The sequence below is a fragment of the Pan paniscus genome, chromosome X (assembly GCF_029289425.2).
Source record: "Pan paniscus chromosome X, NHGRI_mPanPan1-v2.0_pri, whole genome shotgun sequence".
In the NCBI taxonomy this organism is placed as follows: domain Eukaryota; kingdom Metazoa; phylum Chordata; class Mammalia; order Primates; family Hominidae; genus Pan; species Pan paniscus.
Window position 1 is genome coordinate 31,233,575 of NC_073272.2, and position 14,845 is coordinate 31,248,419.

General features: G+C 35.8%; 1 protein-coding gene across 1 annotated transcript in view; it reads left to right on the top strand.

Annotated features, from left to right (window-relative positions):
* Nucleotides 1–14,845, top strand: part of IL1RAPL1 (interleukin 1 receptor accessory protein like 1) — a 1,371,738-nt gene that overhangs the window by 856,257 nt on the left and 500,636 nt on the right. The window lies entirely within an intron of this gene.

Sequence of the window (14,845 nt, forward strand, 5' to 3'; positions counted from 1 at the left end):
ATTCCATGTATTCGCAGAATGACAGAAAACCATCCTTACCTGCATGGAATGATGGCAGTGATTGTTTAGTGTCCATTCAAAACAGTAACTGGTTGCAGTTGAAGTAGTACTTTTAATCATATGGACACTTGTTCCCCAAGAATTGACCTGGAGCCACCAAAACATAAGCACAGACTATTGAGCACAGAAGGAGCCAGTAATTACTTTCAATCACTCCTTGTCAAAATGGTTTGAATTCAAACCAATCATTCATAAGAGAGGAGCTACCTCATTAATAGTTTTCTTAGTTCAAGATCAAGAAAAATGATAAGCCATATTAAAAATTGTTTGTGTTTGCAAGCATTCAGGAGAGTGACATTTGAAACACAATTACCAAAACAAAATAAAAGCAGCTAACTTATAATTCAATTAGAGCCTTTCCAATATTTGTCAAATAAAAAAGAGCAAATTTCAGTGAAGAAAATCAATGAAGGAAACCATTTAGAACATGCTTATTGCTGTTTGACTTTTGTCAGTTGCAAGAAAGGGAAATAGTTGAAATATTGGCAGTAAATAAATTTTACAGTTATTACTTGTTTCTTCTAATTTTCTCTCCCTTATTGACTTCTCATTTCTGGTAATATGGCAATAAACAATATGTAAAGAGCTCAGCACTGGATGTGATTAATGTATGCAGTATCTGCAGTTAAAACATTCTTCTCTGCTGATGTCTGTGTCATGATCCTCCTTTTTTCTCATTTTCCTTCAATGTTGATTTGCCTCCTCTTACCTTTTTTCTTCTGTTATTATCTACTTTTTACAACTTTAACAATGACCCTGCATATCCTTCACTGGCCTCTCTTTCAAAGAACCCATCCTACAAATATGCCCAGCTACCTACTAGACATGTTCACTGGAATATGTCCATGTTACCCTAACATCTCCCCTCCTTTATGTTGTGTCCTGTCTCCTATCCCCTTCCCTCTAAGTAACCAAAATCAACTCATTGCTTTTGATTTTCTAATTAGTTAATTCTGGCACTTAAGTCGAAATCACCATTGTCTTTGATTTTTGCCTGCAGACACTTCCTTGTTGAATATGTTTGTGCAAACTTCTATCAGATAAATGTACCTGAAACACACTTCTCATTGTGTCATTTTACTGTTCCACATGAATGTAACCATTGTTGATGTATACTGGGATGTGGAAATGTTTGGGAAGCACTGATTAATGAATTAACATGATTACTTCTTCACAACTATGTCCCTGTACTCACTGGTGCTAGTCTGCTAGTCTTGAAGATCTGGTGGGAAGAATAGCTCTTTCCTATACTGCACACTTCTTCTTTTCCTGTTGCGGTGGATATTTTCTCAATACTTTATCCTCAGGCAAATGATTCCACGTGCTTACTTATATCCATAAAATCCTCAAATTTCATGGTTAGCTGATGGCACCTTATTATTTTATTTTGGTGTGAGAATGGAAAGACTCATTCTCTTATACAGTTTCTGCCATTTCAGTATGATTTCATTTGGGAAATAAAGTAAGATAAATAAATGTTCTTATTTCAGCATTTTATATACTTTTAACATCTTTATTTTGAAATAATTTTCAACTTAGAAGAGTTCACAAAATAATACATAGAGTTCCTGTGTACCCTTTGTATAACTTCTCCAAATTTTAACTTACATAATCATAGTACAATTATTGAAATCAGAAAATGAACATTGATTTTATACTATTAACTAATTTACAGATTAGTTCTGGTTTGTACAGTGTAATGTTCAACTATTAGTATATTCACTACATTTATCCAAAGTTTTGTTTTTAGAGCCTGCATAGCCAAAGCAAGGCTAAGCAAAAAGAACAAATCTGGAGGCATCACACTGCCTGATTTCAAACTATACTATAATGCCATAGTCACCAAAACAGCATGGTGCTGGTACAAAAATAGGTACATAGACCAATGGAACAGAATAGAGAACCCAGAAATAAACCCAAATACTTACAGCCAACTGATCTTCAACAAAGCAAACAAAAACATAAAGTGGGGAAAGGACACCCTTTTCAACAAATGGTGCTGGGATAATTGGGGGAAAGAGTGGGAGGGGAGTGAGGGATAGAAGGCTACAAATATGGTGCAGTGTATACTGCTCAGGTGATGGGTGCACCAAAATCTCGCAAATCACCACTAAAGAATTTACTCCTGTAACCAAATGCCACCTGTACCCCAATAACTTATGGAAAAATAAAATGAAAACAAAACAAAAACACACAAAGTTTTGCTTTTACTTAATTTAAAACAAAGAAATTTTGTAGGCTGGATGTGGTGGCTCATGCTTGTAATCCCAGCACTTTGAGAGGCTTAGGCAGGAAGATTGCTTAAACCCAGGAGTTTGAAACCAGCTTGTGCAATACAGGGAGACTCTTGTCTCTGTAGAAAATTTAAAAAACTAGCTGGGTGTGCTGGTCCATGTCTGTGGTCCCAGCTGCTCAGGAGGCTGAGGTAGGAGGATCACTTGGGCACAGGAGGTCAAGGCTGCAGTGAGCCATGATCACACCACTGCAGTCCAACCTGGGCATCACGGCAAGACCCTAACTATCTCAAAAAAAAAAGAAAAAAGAAAGAAAAGAAATTTTGCACTTGAAAATAGTTACTAATCTTTAGGTGGATAAGTAAAATAATAAAATACACTAAAATATTTTTTCATTTTATTCTCATTTTCAAAAATTTTATCTTTTACTTATCTAATTATTATTCATCCTAGTTGACTATTTTCATTGTACAGAGCAATCCCCACCATTATATGATGAAACCTTAGCAAGTTTTTGTTCTTTGCAACCTAAAGACTAAGAATCCTTAGTAGAATCATATATATGGAAACTCTTGCACAGGAACCAAATGTGTAATGTGTCTCATTCAGAGTGGAAGTGGGACCAAGAAATTTATTAGGAACTGAAGTGTGTGCTCTCTCTCTCTCTCTCTCTCTCTCTCTGTCTCAATCTTAGTGCTCACAAATTATTTAATATTAACCTACTGAATACTGAATATGTTAATAATTTATTCAATACTCAGTAGTTTTTTCTTCTTGTCTCTATATAACTCTTTTTCAAAACTTTTTTCTCCCCTTACAAATGGCAACATTATGACCATCATAATCAAAGTAAGTCATCTTCCAGCTCTATTATTCGCCATAGCCTAGAAACTTCCCTTTGTGACTCTGTTCATAATGCAAAAGAGGAATTTCTGAACATCACTGGTTTTGGGAGGGCAGACCACTGATGTGTCACTGGCTTGTATATCGATGCCTTTCATCCCTTATGTCAGGTTCTTACCTCTGACTAAACCAAACTAGCTATATCATTTAGTCTTTGCTACATTGCAACCATCTACCCCAAATATAGTAACTTATATAATAATCATTCATTTGCTTACAGTATGGTGGGGTCGTCAATTTGGGCTGGACTCAGTTAGAATGGCTTATCTCTGCTCTACATGAGGTCAACTTATGTGTCTGCAAGTTCAAGTATCATGGCTGAGCTTCTCTTTTTATGTGTTCTCTTATCCTCAAGGAGCTTAGTCTAGGCTCATTCTTATGTTGATGAAAGGGGTCCCAGAAACAGCAAGAGAGAGCAATCCACAATACAGAAGTACCTTTTATGTCTCTCCTTGTGTTACTTTTGCCGATGTCCCATTGACCAAAGCAAGTTACATAGGCAAGCTCAGATTCAAGGTATAGAGAAATAGATTTTACCTTATGTTAGAAGAAGTTGCAACAACACATTGAAAAGAGACATGTGGCTGGGCGCCGTGGCTCACGCCTGTAATCCCAGCACTTTGGGAGGCCAAGGCGGGCGGATCACTTGAGATCAGGAGTTCAAGACCACCCTGGCCAATATGGTGAAACTCCATCTCTACTAAAAATACAAAAATTAGCCGGATATGGTGGTGCACACCTGTAGTCCCAGCTACTTGGGAGTCAGAGGTGAGAGAATCGCTTTAACCCAGGACGCAGAGGTTGCAGTAAGCCTAGATCATGCCATTGCACTCTAGCCTGGGCAACAGAGTGAGACTCTGTCTAAAAAAAAAAAAAAAAAAAAAAAGAAAAGAAAGAAAAGAAAAGAGATATGCACACAGAAATGGAAGAATTTGTGGCCTTTTGAAAAATCTGTCATTCTAGGCCAGGTATGGTGGCTGTAATCCCAGCACTTTGGGAGGGTAAAGCAGGAGAATCACTTGAGCCCTGGAATCAGACCATCCTGGACAACAGAAAACAGAAAAAACCTATCACACTAATATAGGGAACCGGGTGTTACAACGTAGAACATAACTATTTAGGACAAAAGGGGATGTGGACAAGCATTTCCCCAGCCAGACTTGTGAATTAGTAGCTCCAGAATGTGGCTGATACAATGAGATCAGCAGGGTGTTATACTTCATTTATATTGATGCAGTTTATTTTATTAATAATTATAATGATCTCAACGAGAGTCACGAAACAGGTTGAGGAAAGTATATAAATAAAAGGCACACCTACCATCCACAGTCAGTCCTTTGATTGTAGTCTAATTAAGACTAGATAATGATTGAATATCATTGTCCCTGATGGCGGTTTTGTAGTACAGACAAATTAAAAAGGTGGTATACTTCCTGATGTGACAGAACCCACTTTGGGAGAAAAGACAAAAACATCATCACCATGAACATTAATTGGGGTCAGTGTCGGAAAAATGGGAATTTATTCTAGCTTTCCTTTCTTCACGTTAGCCCTGTGGGCTGAAGTTGTACATTTTTAAATTTCACTTGAAAATTGCACAGGTACTGCCCACTTTGTGCTTTTAGATTGGGTAAACAGAAGCAGTAAATTCCCAGTAGCTAATGCTTTGCTGTGTAAAGGTGGAAAATCCGTTTAAAAGTAGTCCTATAAACCTCTATTTTCTGGAATGTTTCTAAGATATTAGAATTGGACACATCCATAAAACAGATTTCTCTATGAGGTCAGCAGGATGCCATACTTCTTTCCATGCACTAAAAGGCACACCTTGGTTCTGAAAGGCTTAATAGTCTCAAAAAGTGAACACTCCAGTCTTCACTCTGTATAGATTCACTCCCAGGGAGAGAAAGGATTCTACTAGTGAGCAGAAAATCAATTGCTGAGTTTCTGTAGCTGCTTTAACTTTTACTTACCAGTAGGACCCCATTTTCTCTTTGGGAACCCCACTGGCCTAAACATTAGCTCCCTTTTCACCAGCAGGGTCAGGCCCTTGCTGTTTCTGAGTTAGGAGTTTTATACAATATACAGAAATGTCCTTATTTTTAAACATATAATTGCATATAAAAATGTGTTGGTATTCCTTAGAGATAGTTGTTACAAGAGAAAACCTACAAGGAAGTAAACTGTAATTGACCACTGCCTGACCCGTTATATGGCTGTATTTAAGTTTTAGCCTCCATAAAATAATTACGATGGCTTTGTGTGTTAAAAGTAGCTATTTATATTCATTTGAGTGCAATACTTGTTATTCTCTGCCCTGGTTCAGTCATAGGAGCCCTGAAAAGCTTATGGCCTGAAGGTTTTGAGTTCTGAGTTGAACAGGATAAACACTCCTTTGACTTAAAGGGGAAGATGACCTTTACCATTGTAGAATTCCTGTAACAAAGTTGCTGTTCATTAAGTATCATTTATGAATTCCAAAATCAATTTGAAAACCACATGATATATTTTTAATAATTCTAGTACACGACATACTGTAGAAAACTGCTCAAATTGAGAGAAAATTAAACTAGAAATAACTACCAGTTGACTGAGTACAACTTTTAGTTGAAAACAGTACAGTTGTCCAAGATGTATGATACAGTACCAAACGGTTCTCAAGACTTTTTGTCCTATATATTTTTTTTAATTAGAAAACTCACTTTGAAATTTTTGACCTGTCAAAGTGAAAGCATATCTTGAAAAACAATAAAGAGCAAGCTGGTTAAACATTGAAAAACTGTGAAATGTTGAAAGCCTCCCCGGTGAGTAGGAACCTCATTTTATTACATCTGCGACAAAAAACAAATGAAACCAAAGATCTTTGACAGTCATTTTTTTATAATTTATTTTTAGTAAGTCATGCTGTATATTGCGTCTTTTAAATTAGGGTGTATCAGACAATACTTAGACTGTTCTGTTTAGAAACTTAGAAAACCATTTTTTAAGGGGGAAAAAGACCAATATGTGCTACATTAAATAATCATCTAAAAATAAAAAGCAATTTTGGTTCTGCTATTTCCTAAGGCTTAATTAAACCATATATGGCCAATACAGTCTAGTGACTAAGGAACAACACATACCTTGATGTCAGGTAGCAGTTTTCTTTCTGTGAGATGCTACTTGGAGGGAATATGTTTTTAGGACTAACAAAGCACCTGACAATTTATTGCAATGAACATATTAATAATCATTTAGCAACATACAAGTGGTTACATATAGTATGCTCTTGGAGAAACCAGTTATACTTTGTGTAGCCGTTTCCTCAAGAAATAATGCCCAGTATAATTTAGAATGGCCTTAGAACATTTAAACCAGTGGTGTGCTGAAGACAACTTGTACCAGCTCGCAAGAGACTGGTAAATGGTACAAATCACTGACCTACCTCCCTCTCAGAAAAAAAAGTGATTAAATATTCACCAGTGTATTACTGAATTTTTAATTATATATAGTTTAAAAACGATTGGATTCTACATGATCTTATTTTGAATGAATATCCATCTTTTTATTCTTACTGTGGACTCTCAGTGTAAGTTCCTGAAATCAACTAAATACATTTATAAAAATAATTTATCTTAAAAAACATGATCCATCTGTCCTTGTGCATATTTGCTATTATGTCAAATTGTACCTCCTAGTTAGAGTGCCCATTAGTATACATGCATTTTTATTATGCCAGTGTATGTGGAAACCCTTTTGCTCCCCCCAAAATACATGCTTTATCTTGCCTTTGAAAATAGAATTTCCAGTTGATTAGTTTTTATTGCAAAGCTGCCTTTCACACTTTCACATTGAGGTAATTATATGCGCCTCATATTGTTTTTTAAAAAAGATGTTTCATTCATTGCTTTCCAAAAAAAAGAAAGCACAATAATTTATTTCCTCTGAAGAGGGACATGAATTTCAGTGTTTATTCATGAAGTTTACAATTGATATATGTATTATAATTGTCCTAGAAACACTTTTTACAATAAGATATCTTTGTAGTTACGCACCTAGGATAATTTGGTATAAAAAGCAGTGATATTAAAGAGTGAATAGTGTTTGCAGGTCATAGAGCTTTGCTCTAGTATTATTTGCTTTACTGCAGGATTCAACTGCAGGTGTCTTGTCTCATGAAGTTTATTATAGAAAGAGTCCTTATACCATATTTTCACTTATGATGTTGAAACTTAGAATAATTTTATTCAAAGAATATCCTTTGAGCTCCAATAACACAAATCAGGTTATAGGAAGTATCACCCTGGTACAGAATTGTTCACATACTCATTTGTCATTATTTGAAGAATAAATGAATGAATACTAAGAGCAAAAATTAGTGGCATAAATCAGAAATCCATTCATTAATAAAGGAGAATACCTAGCCTGTACTTGAACAGTTAGGGTAGACTTCATTGCTTTGGTAAGACTTTCGTGAACATGGAGTTTATAAGTGGAAAGACAAGAAATGTTTTTGGTAGAAGAAATTGCATAAGCAAGCATGCTGAGGTATAACTTCAAATGCATTTAAAGTTCAGTAAGGGGCCAGGATGGTTGAAGCCAAGATTCCCTGAAGTTAATTCTGGAGAGTTGGAATAACATTACGTCATAGGAGAGACTGAAAGTTAATCCTGTTGGTCATGGGGAACCACTGAGATTTTACCAAAACACTTGATTTAGAAAGATTCTTATATTGTGTCAGGAGTGAAATTAGAGTGGGAAAAGGAAGCGAAAGCCTGGACTGGTTGACTTAGTTCCATGAGATTCTCTGCTATTTCAATGTGTCCTCAGTCTCCCTGCTGAAATCTAAAGAATAATCTGAAGGCAAAATTATTCCCAAGTACGAAAATGTTTTAGACCTTCTTCCTAGGCAAACATATTTCTCAATTCTATGTCCATATTACAGAGATTGAGTATAGTAGAGACTCAGTTTTATCACCTGTCAACATTAATCTGTTGATTGAAGTAGTAAAAATGTGAAGAATTTGATTCAAAATAATTTTAAACATGTGCATATACTAATATTTACTAAGACTCTTTGGCATGCATAATACAGAATCAGAGTCATGAAAGTAAATGCGTAAAAGAAAGAAAATACGCAATGGGTGGTTGAGGAATACAAAGACTTTTAATAGAAGTTTCAGGTATTTCAGTTCTCAGAGGGAAATGGGAATAGCTAGCATTTATCCAGCAGTCCTATATAGTAGTATAGAACTTGTCATTTACAGATGTCCTAGCTAGGGCTGCTCCACAACAATACCATAGACTGGGTGACATAAGCAATAGGGATTTATTTCTCACAGTTCTGGAAGCTGGAAAGTCCAAGATCAAGGTGCTGATAGATTTGGTTCCTTGTGAGGGCTGGCTTCCTGGCTTGTAGATAGACTCCTTCTCTCTTCATTCTCACATGGCGGAGAAGGAGGACTCTGGTATCTCTTCTTCTTATAATGGCACCAATCCCACCATGAAGTCCTGCCCTTATGACATCATGTAAATCTAATTATCTCCCAAAGGCCCCACCTCCAAATACCATCACATTGGGGGTTAGTGCTTCAATATATGAATTTTGAGGGAACATATTCAGTCCATAACAACAGGTGTTACCGTATTTAATATTTACAACGATCCAATGAAAGGTACTATTCTTCCCATTTATACATAAGGAAACCAAGATAGAGATAGCTTTAAAACTTCCCCAAGATTAGTGGCTGCAGGGTGAGGGTGTTGAGAAGCAGCCAGGGTTTGAAGCCAAACAGATTCCTAGGAAAAATATTCTTAACTCATTCTCTGAGTTTAAGTAGGGTATTAGCAGTTTAATGATGATGGGGTAGCAGTTATATGTAAGTATGAGTGTGTGAATGTGTTTATCTGTCTATCTGAGTGAATGAGAGAGTGAAGAGGCAGGGAGAGAGAGCATAAGCAATAATAACAGAAGGTAGGATAGTAATTTACCACTCTTACTATGAGGTGTGGGTGTACTGTTCTAGATGTGTAACTAAAAGGAATAATTTTAACCTGATTATTTTCATCATACCCACTTGGTGGTCATTTTGTAAACTCCCACAGTTCTTGTAACAGTGTATCTCAATAGTAAAAAAGTCTTTGAAATCTATATTGGGCACGCTGGGTAAAGTGCATCTTTTTTCTTCCAGGAATCTCTTTCTAACAGTAGAGAAACCAACTGGTGAAGATCAATAAAGAATGCTTGTTTTAAACAAGAGTAACTTATGCATACATATGCATGCACACACACACACACACACACACAGAGAGAGAAAACATAAGGAAGAATAAAATCATCTTATTTTACAAAACACCAGCTGTGTTCCAGTGTTCTATCTATTGAAAATGAGAAAGTATTTGACTAAAATAAAAAAAGAGGAAGGAAATAATTTAAAAATGGACCAAAAAAAAAAAAAAAACAGTCAGGAGAAGAAGCTATATTGAGGAAATTCTCTTGACAGCTAATATTATTTTTAGCATTACTAATTTGACTTCCTTGATAATATCAGCACTTTTACTATTACAATCTTAATGACTTGGGAAATGCAAGCTGGATAGAAAATGTCAAACTGGAAAGGAAAATTTCAAATGTTTTGCTTTGTAATTAAGGCCTGACAAATATAAGTCAATTTTAGCATAATAGATAGATTATCAAGTAGGGACATTTAGCTAATGTTAGAAGTAAAAAAAATTATAATTTATATTTGAATACATTCTGAGATGGCTTCAGTGTGCTGACATGTTTTAAAAAGTGTAACAAGTCTTAACAAGATTCCAGGAGGGGATACACACATGTGGACACACACATACATTCCCAACTATCTGTAAAGGACCAGAGAGTTCATATTTTAGGATTTTATGGGCCACACGCTCTTGATCACAACTACTTATCTCTGCTGTTGTAGCATGAAAGCAGTCATAGACAATATATTATCAAATGAGCATGGCTGTGTTCCAATAAAATTTTCTTTACAAAAGCAAGCAAAGAGCCAGATTTTGCCCCCAAGCCATAGTTTGATAAGCACTTATCTAATACATATTCATATGTTTCATATAGAGGGATAGCTTTTACTAGCAAGCAGTAGTAATAGGTGTGTGCATCATTTTAAGCCCTTAAAGAGCTAAATCATATCCAGTCATTCAACCTTTAAAAAAATTTGAAAATTCATATATTTTATATTTTATCTGATGCAACCATTCCTATTAATATTTAATTCAAATGAAAGTTGTTAAAATGAAGTGGCATTTTCATATTCAAAACTACTTTAAATGTATTCATGCTTGTCAGTGCCTCAAATAGAATCTGTGAAAAATTCTCATAAAATAGATCCTAAATTTTGTCAAATAAACTTGGAAAATAATTGCAGAATACTTATTTACCACTTCCCATACATGATTTAGCTTAACTAAGGTGCCGATATTTGTGTATGATAGCAAGTTAGGTAGTAGGGGGGTTGGCATTTATCTTAAGGAGCCACAGTGACACTAATAATTGATCAGAAATAGTCAAGTTCAAAGGAAGCACGTTCAAAAAAGATAGTGAAGTTTCTTTAGACACAAGACGGAAAATGGTTGACTCTCTCTATACCTAATATTTAAAAAAAAGAATCTATGGTAATTTTCTTTTCTTTTCTTCCATTCTTTTTTATTCTTTTTATTTTTTTATTTTTTATTTTATTTTTTTTGAGAAGGAGTCTTACTCTGTTGCCCAGACTGGAGTGCAGAGTGCAGTGGTGCGATCTTGGCTCACTGCAACCTCCACTTCCCAGGTTCAAGCGATTCTTCTGATTCAGCCACACAAGTAGCTGGGACTACAGGCGCCTGCCACCATGCCTGGCTAAGTTTTTTATTTTTAATAGAGACGGGGTTTCGCCACGTTGGACAGGCTGGTCTCGAACTTCTGGCCTCAAGAGATCTGCGTGACTTGGCCTCCCAAAGTGCTGGGATTACAGGCATGAGCCATCACACCAGGCCTACAGTAAATTTTTAAAAAGCATTTTAATTGGTAATTTTACAGTAACCTGGGATGCAGAATTGAATTGTTTTATGAATTAATCTCCAAGGAGTTATTTGAATTTGTTCTCTCTCTCTGTCTCTCTCTCTGTGTGTATCTATGTACACAGACATGTATATGCATATATATATGTATATTCTATGTAGCTCTATATGTTTTGTTCCATTAGACAACCTGGAATACATAAATGTCAAAAATTTTTTTGTGAAACAGTGGCCCACATTAAAAACGGTTCTCATTTTTGTTTGTCATTCCTCAGAACAAAACAGTATTTGGTGCTTCAACAAAATAGAAAATTAATTTTAAAAATAGAGAGGAAAATAAATTTAAATATGATTTTTCCCAGTAGTCCTATAATTTATCTTAATAAGAAAGGAGTACAGGTTTCAATGCAGCATTGTTCTAAGACTTTTTGTGCATATCAGAATTTGGATTCATATTTTTTTAAAAAGGAAAAGAAACACTTGTCGTGGAAAAAGTTATTCAGTTAGTCAAAGTCAAAATAACAAAATAAGAAACGTCAAGTAAGTAAATATAACCTGGGAGTTCTGAAATAAAGATAACAAAATGATTTTATCAAGTATCTAAAGTCTATCATTTCTAAAGTGGGTAAAGCTATCATAAATAAAGCAGAATTGTATTTACTTTTCTAAATACTAAATTATATGCAGTATATGCATACAATTTGCTTTATTTAAGAAGATGCCTAACTTATCTGATTCTTTCTTTATATGTTTTAGATTAATTTTCTAGAGTTGACTCTCACTCAGGTCTAGGCAGAAAATTATTGGTGTGGAAAATATGCCCATTCCAGTGAGGTCATCTATTACATGTGCATGTAATATATGGCAGCAGGTAATTGAGACAATGTCTCTTTGAGATGGCAGTCCCCTTGAAGTCATTGCCAGGGAATATATTTCTCTTTAATTTTTTATGAGACAATTTAGGGAGGGGATTTTGTGACTTATCAGTTCCAGAAATTATACCTAGCAATACAGAAAATGATATGTTTTTTCTTGTGGATGGTATAGCTTTGTTAATTTTTGATTTTGAGATGCTTTAGGGTAGAGACCAGGCTTATCAGCTCAATGAGAACATGTGTTTTTGTATGTTTCATTCTTGGCCATATCACAAGTGCCTATAACAGTGCCTGGACAAGAGTACATGCTCAATAAATACTTTTGAATCACAGGATTAACCTTTACATTGCCGATTGCCAGCAGAAGCTTAGGAGAAAGCCATGGTGGATAATCAAAAAGTACGATTAAATTAAGTGGAATGAGCAATTATGAATAAATAACTACCTTACCATTCCCCACAGTGGGTCTGGGAATTCATCCTTGTAAAACCACAGAGAGTGTTCCTCTGAGAGTGACTACAGATTTTTGGTTTTTTTTTTTTTTTTTTTTTTTTTTTTGAGACGGAGTCTTGCTCTTTCACCCAGGCTGGAGTACACTGGCGCAATCTCGGCTCACTGCAACCTCTGCCTCCTGGGTTCAAGCAATTCTCCTGCCTCAACCTCTCAAGTAGCTGGGATTACAGGCGCCCGCCACCATGCCTGGCTAATTTTTGTATTTTTAGTAGATACAGGGTTTCACCATGTTGGCCAGAGCTGGTCTCGAACTCCTGACCTCAAGTCATCTGCCACCTCGGCCTCCCAAAGTGCAGATTTTGTTTCTCACATAATGAGAAGCTGAGTGCAATCTATATGCTGTAAGAATATCCCATTCTTACTCAATAGTGTCTTTTTGACTATTACTTTAAAGAAATGAAGTAAAAGGTAGTTTTACTTCACATACAATATGTGAAGTAAAATGTACTTTTGGTTTACATGTATATATGACTCTATGATAATACTTCAGGAAGTCATTAATGAGGAAAACAATTCCAAGACACATACATAATCGGATTTTTTAGCTATTGTGTTTGTAGCTTACTTTCAACATTAGTAAGCAGTTATAAGAGAACCATTACCAATTACTGTAACCACAGCATTACACAGGGAGAAATATGATTGTTGACCTTGAAATGAGTATAAGATCATCCCCAGCAGAAGATCACAGTCCAACAACTCTCAACTCTGGCTGCACATTGGCATCATCTGGGGGAGCTTTTAGAAAAATTTTTTATTAGATCTAGGCCCTACCTTCGGAGACTCTTCACTGTTCGGACGTCTGTACATTTTTAAAGCAACCCGAGTGATTCTATTGTGCAATTATGGTTGAGACGATCAAATGCTCTTCAAATTGTTTTACTCAGATAAATTTAAAGGAATTTTGAAAAAACGTGCACTATCTCCCATATTTCAACTATAAAACATTTCAGCATATGTTTAAACAGTTTCAAAGAATATACATTCCTCTGCATCATCTATGTGTTCTAAATATATTTTGGTTGAAACTTTGAATTGGGTATTTAACTCATTTTGTTTGTGGGAAAAGATAACATTAAGACAGAGGCTTGCCCTGAATTTTTTTCCTTAGACAAAATAAAGATCTGTACCTTTCAATATTTTCTTTAAGATATCTTCAATGGACTATCCCAAATGCTCAGCGCATTATTTAATGGTCCTTTTGTTTGATGCCCTGGAGGGTTTTACTCCCTGGAGCAATATGCTTTGATAAGATTTGCCATAGTGAGGTATGTCTTTCTTCTTCAAAGTAAGAAAACTGTGGTTAGATAAGAGAATAGGCACATTATCAGATCAATTTGAGATGTGTCTGAAAGCTGAAGATCTGGAAATAGATTCCCTTAAATATGTTCATGTCTGTGTACTCCTTGAAAAGTCCTCGTATTTTAGTGTATGTACCTCAGTTGGAAGGTAGCTGGATTAAACTTGGAGCTGGTAGTTTTGGGGAAGACAGAGACAAGGGGACAGGCATGAGAATTGGCTAATCCCTGGTGGGATCTCCAAACTGACCAGCAGATTGATAGGTTGGTTGGGAATAAGGTGAGAACTTTTTAATGAGGGCCATGTGTGCACCACATATCATAGCAAAATAGGAGTTCAAAACTAAGCAGACAAGCAACAATCTAAGCACAAATTTATAACAGCAGAAGAACCAGAGTTGGAGAGAAACGAGGGAGGTAGCCAGGAATCAAGAGGAAAAAATTCTGAAGGGCAAATAAAGATGGGAGAATGAAGTAGAAAAATTGTTCAAAAATCAACAAAGCTATATGGGGAATAAAATAATACAATAAACATGACTACACCACCAGTGAGAGATGCCATCACCAAAGAGGTGAGAATACATGAAGCTCGCCTGTCTTCCGTTTGATTTTTTTTTTTCTGTGTCTGCCCTTTGGAGTAGGAACAACTTCTCATGCATAGTAGAGGCAAAAACCATCATCTGATAGTTCCATGTCTTCAGTGTGGAGTAGAAAGCAGGAAAGAGTGGGTAGATCCCGAGTGCACAGGAAATGCACTTATGTTCACTGAAAAGCCATACAGCATCCAACTATAGATGACATTGGCTGGAAATATAGAATCACAAAAATTATTCACAGATCTTTTTTTTGCTGAAATCATTTTAAATAAAGTCTGACGGGGAGGGAGAGCATCAGCATAAATAGCTAATGCATGCAGGGCTTAATACCTAGGTGATCAGTTGATGGA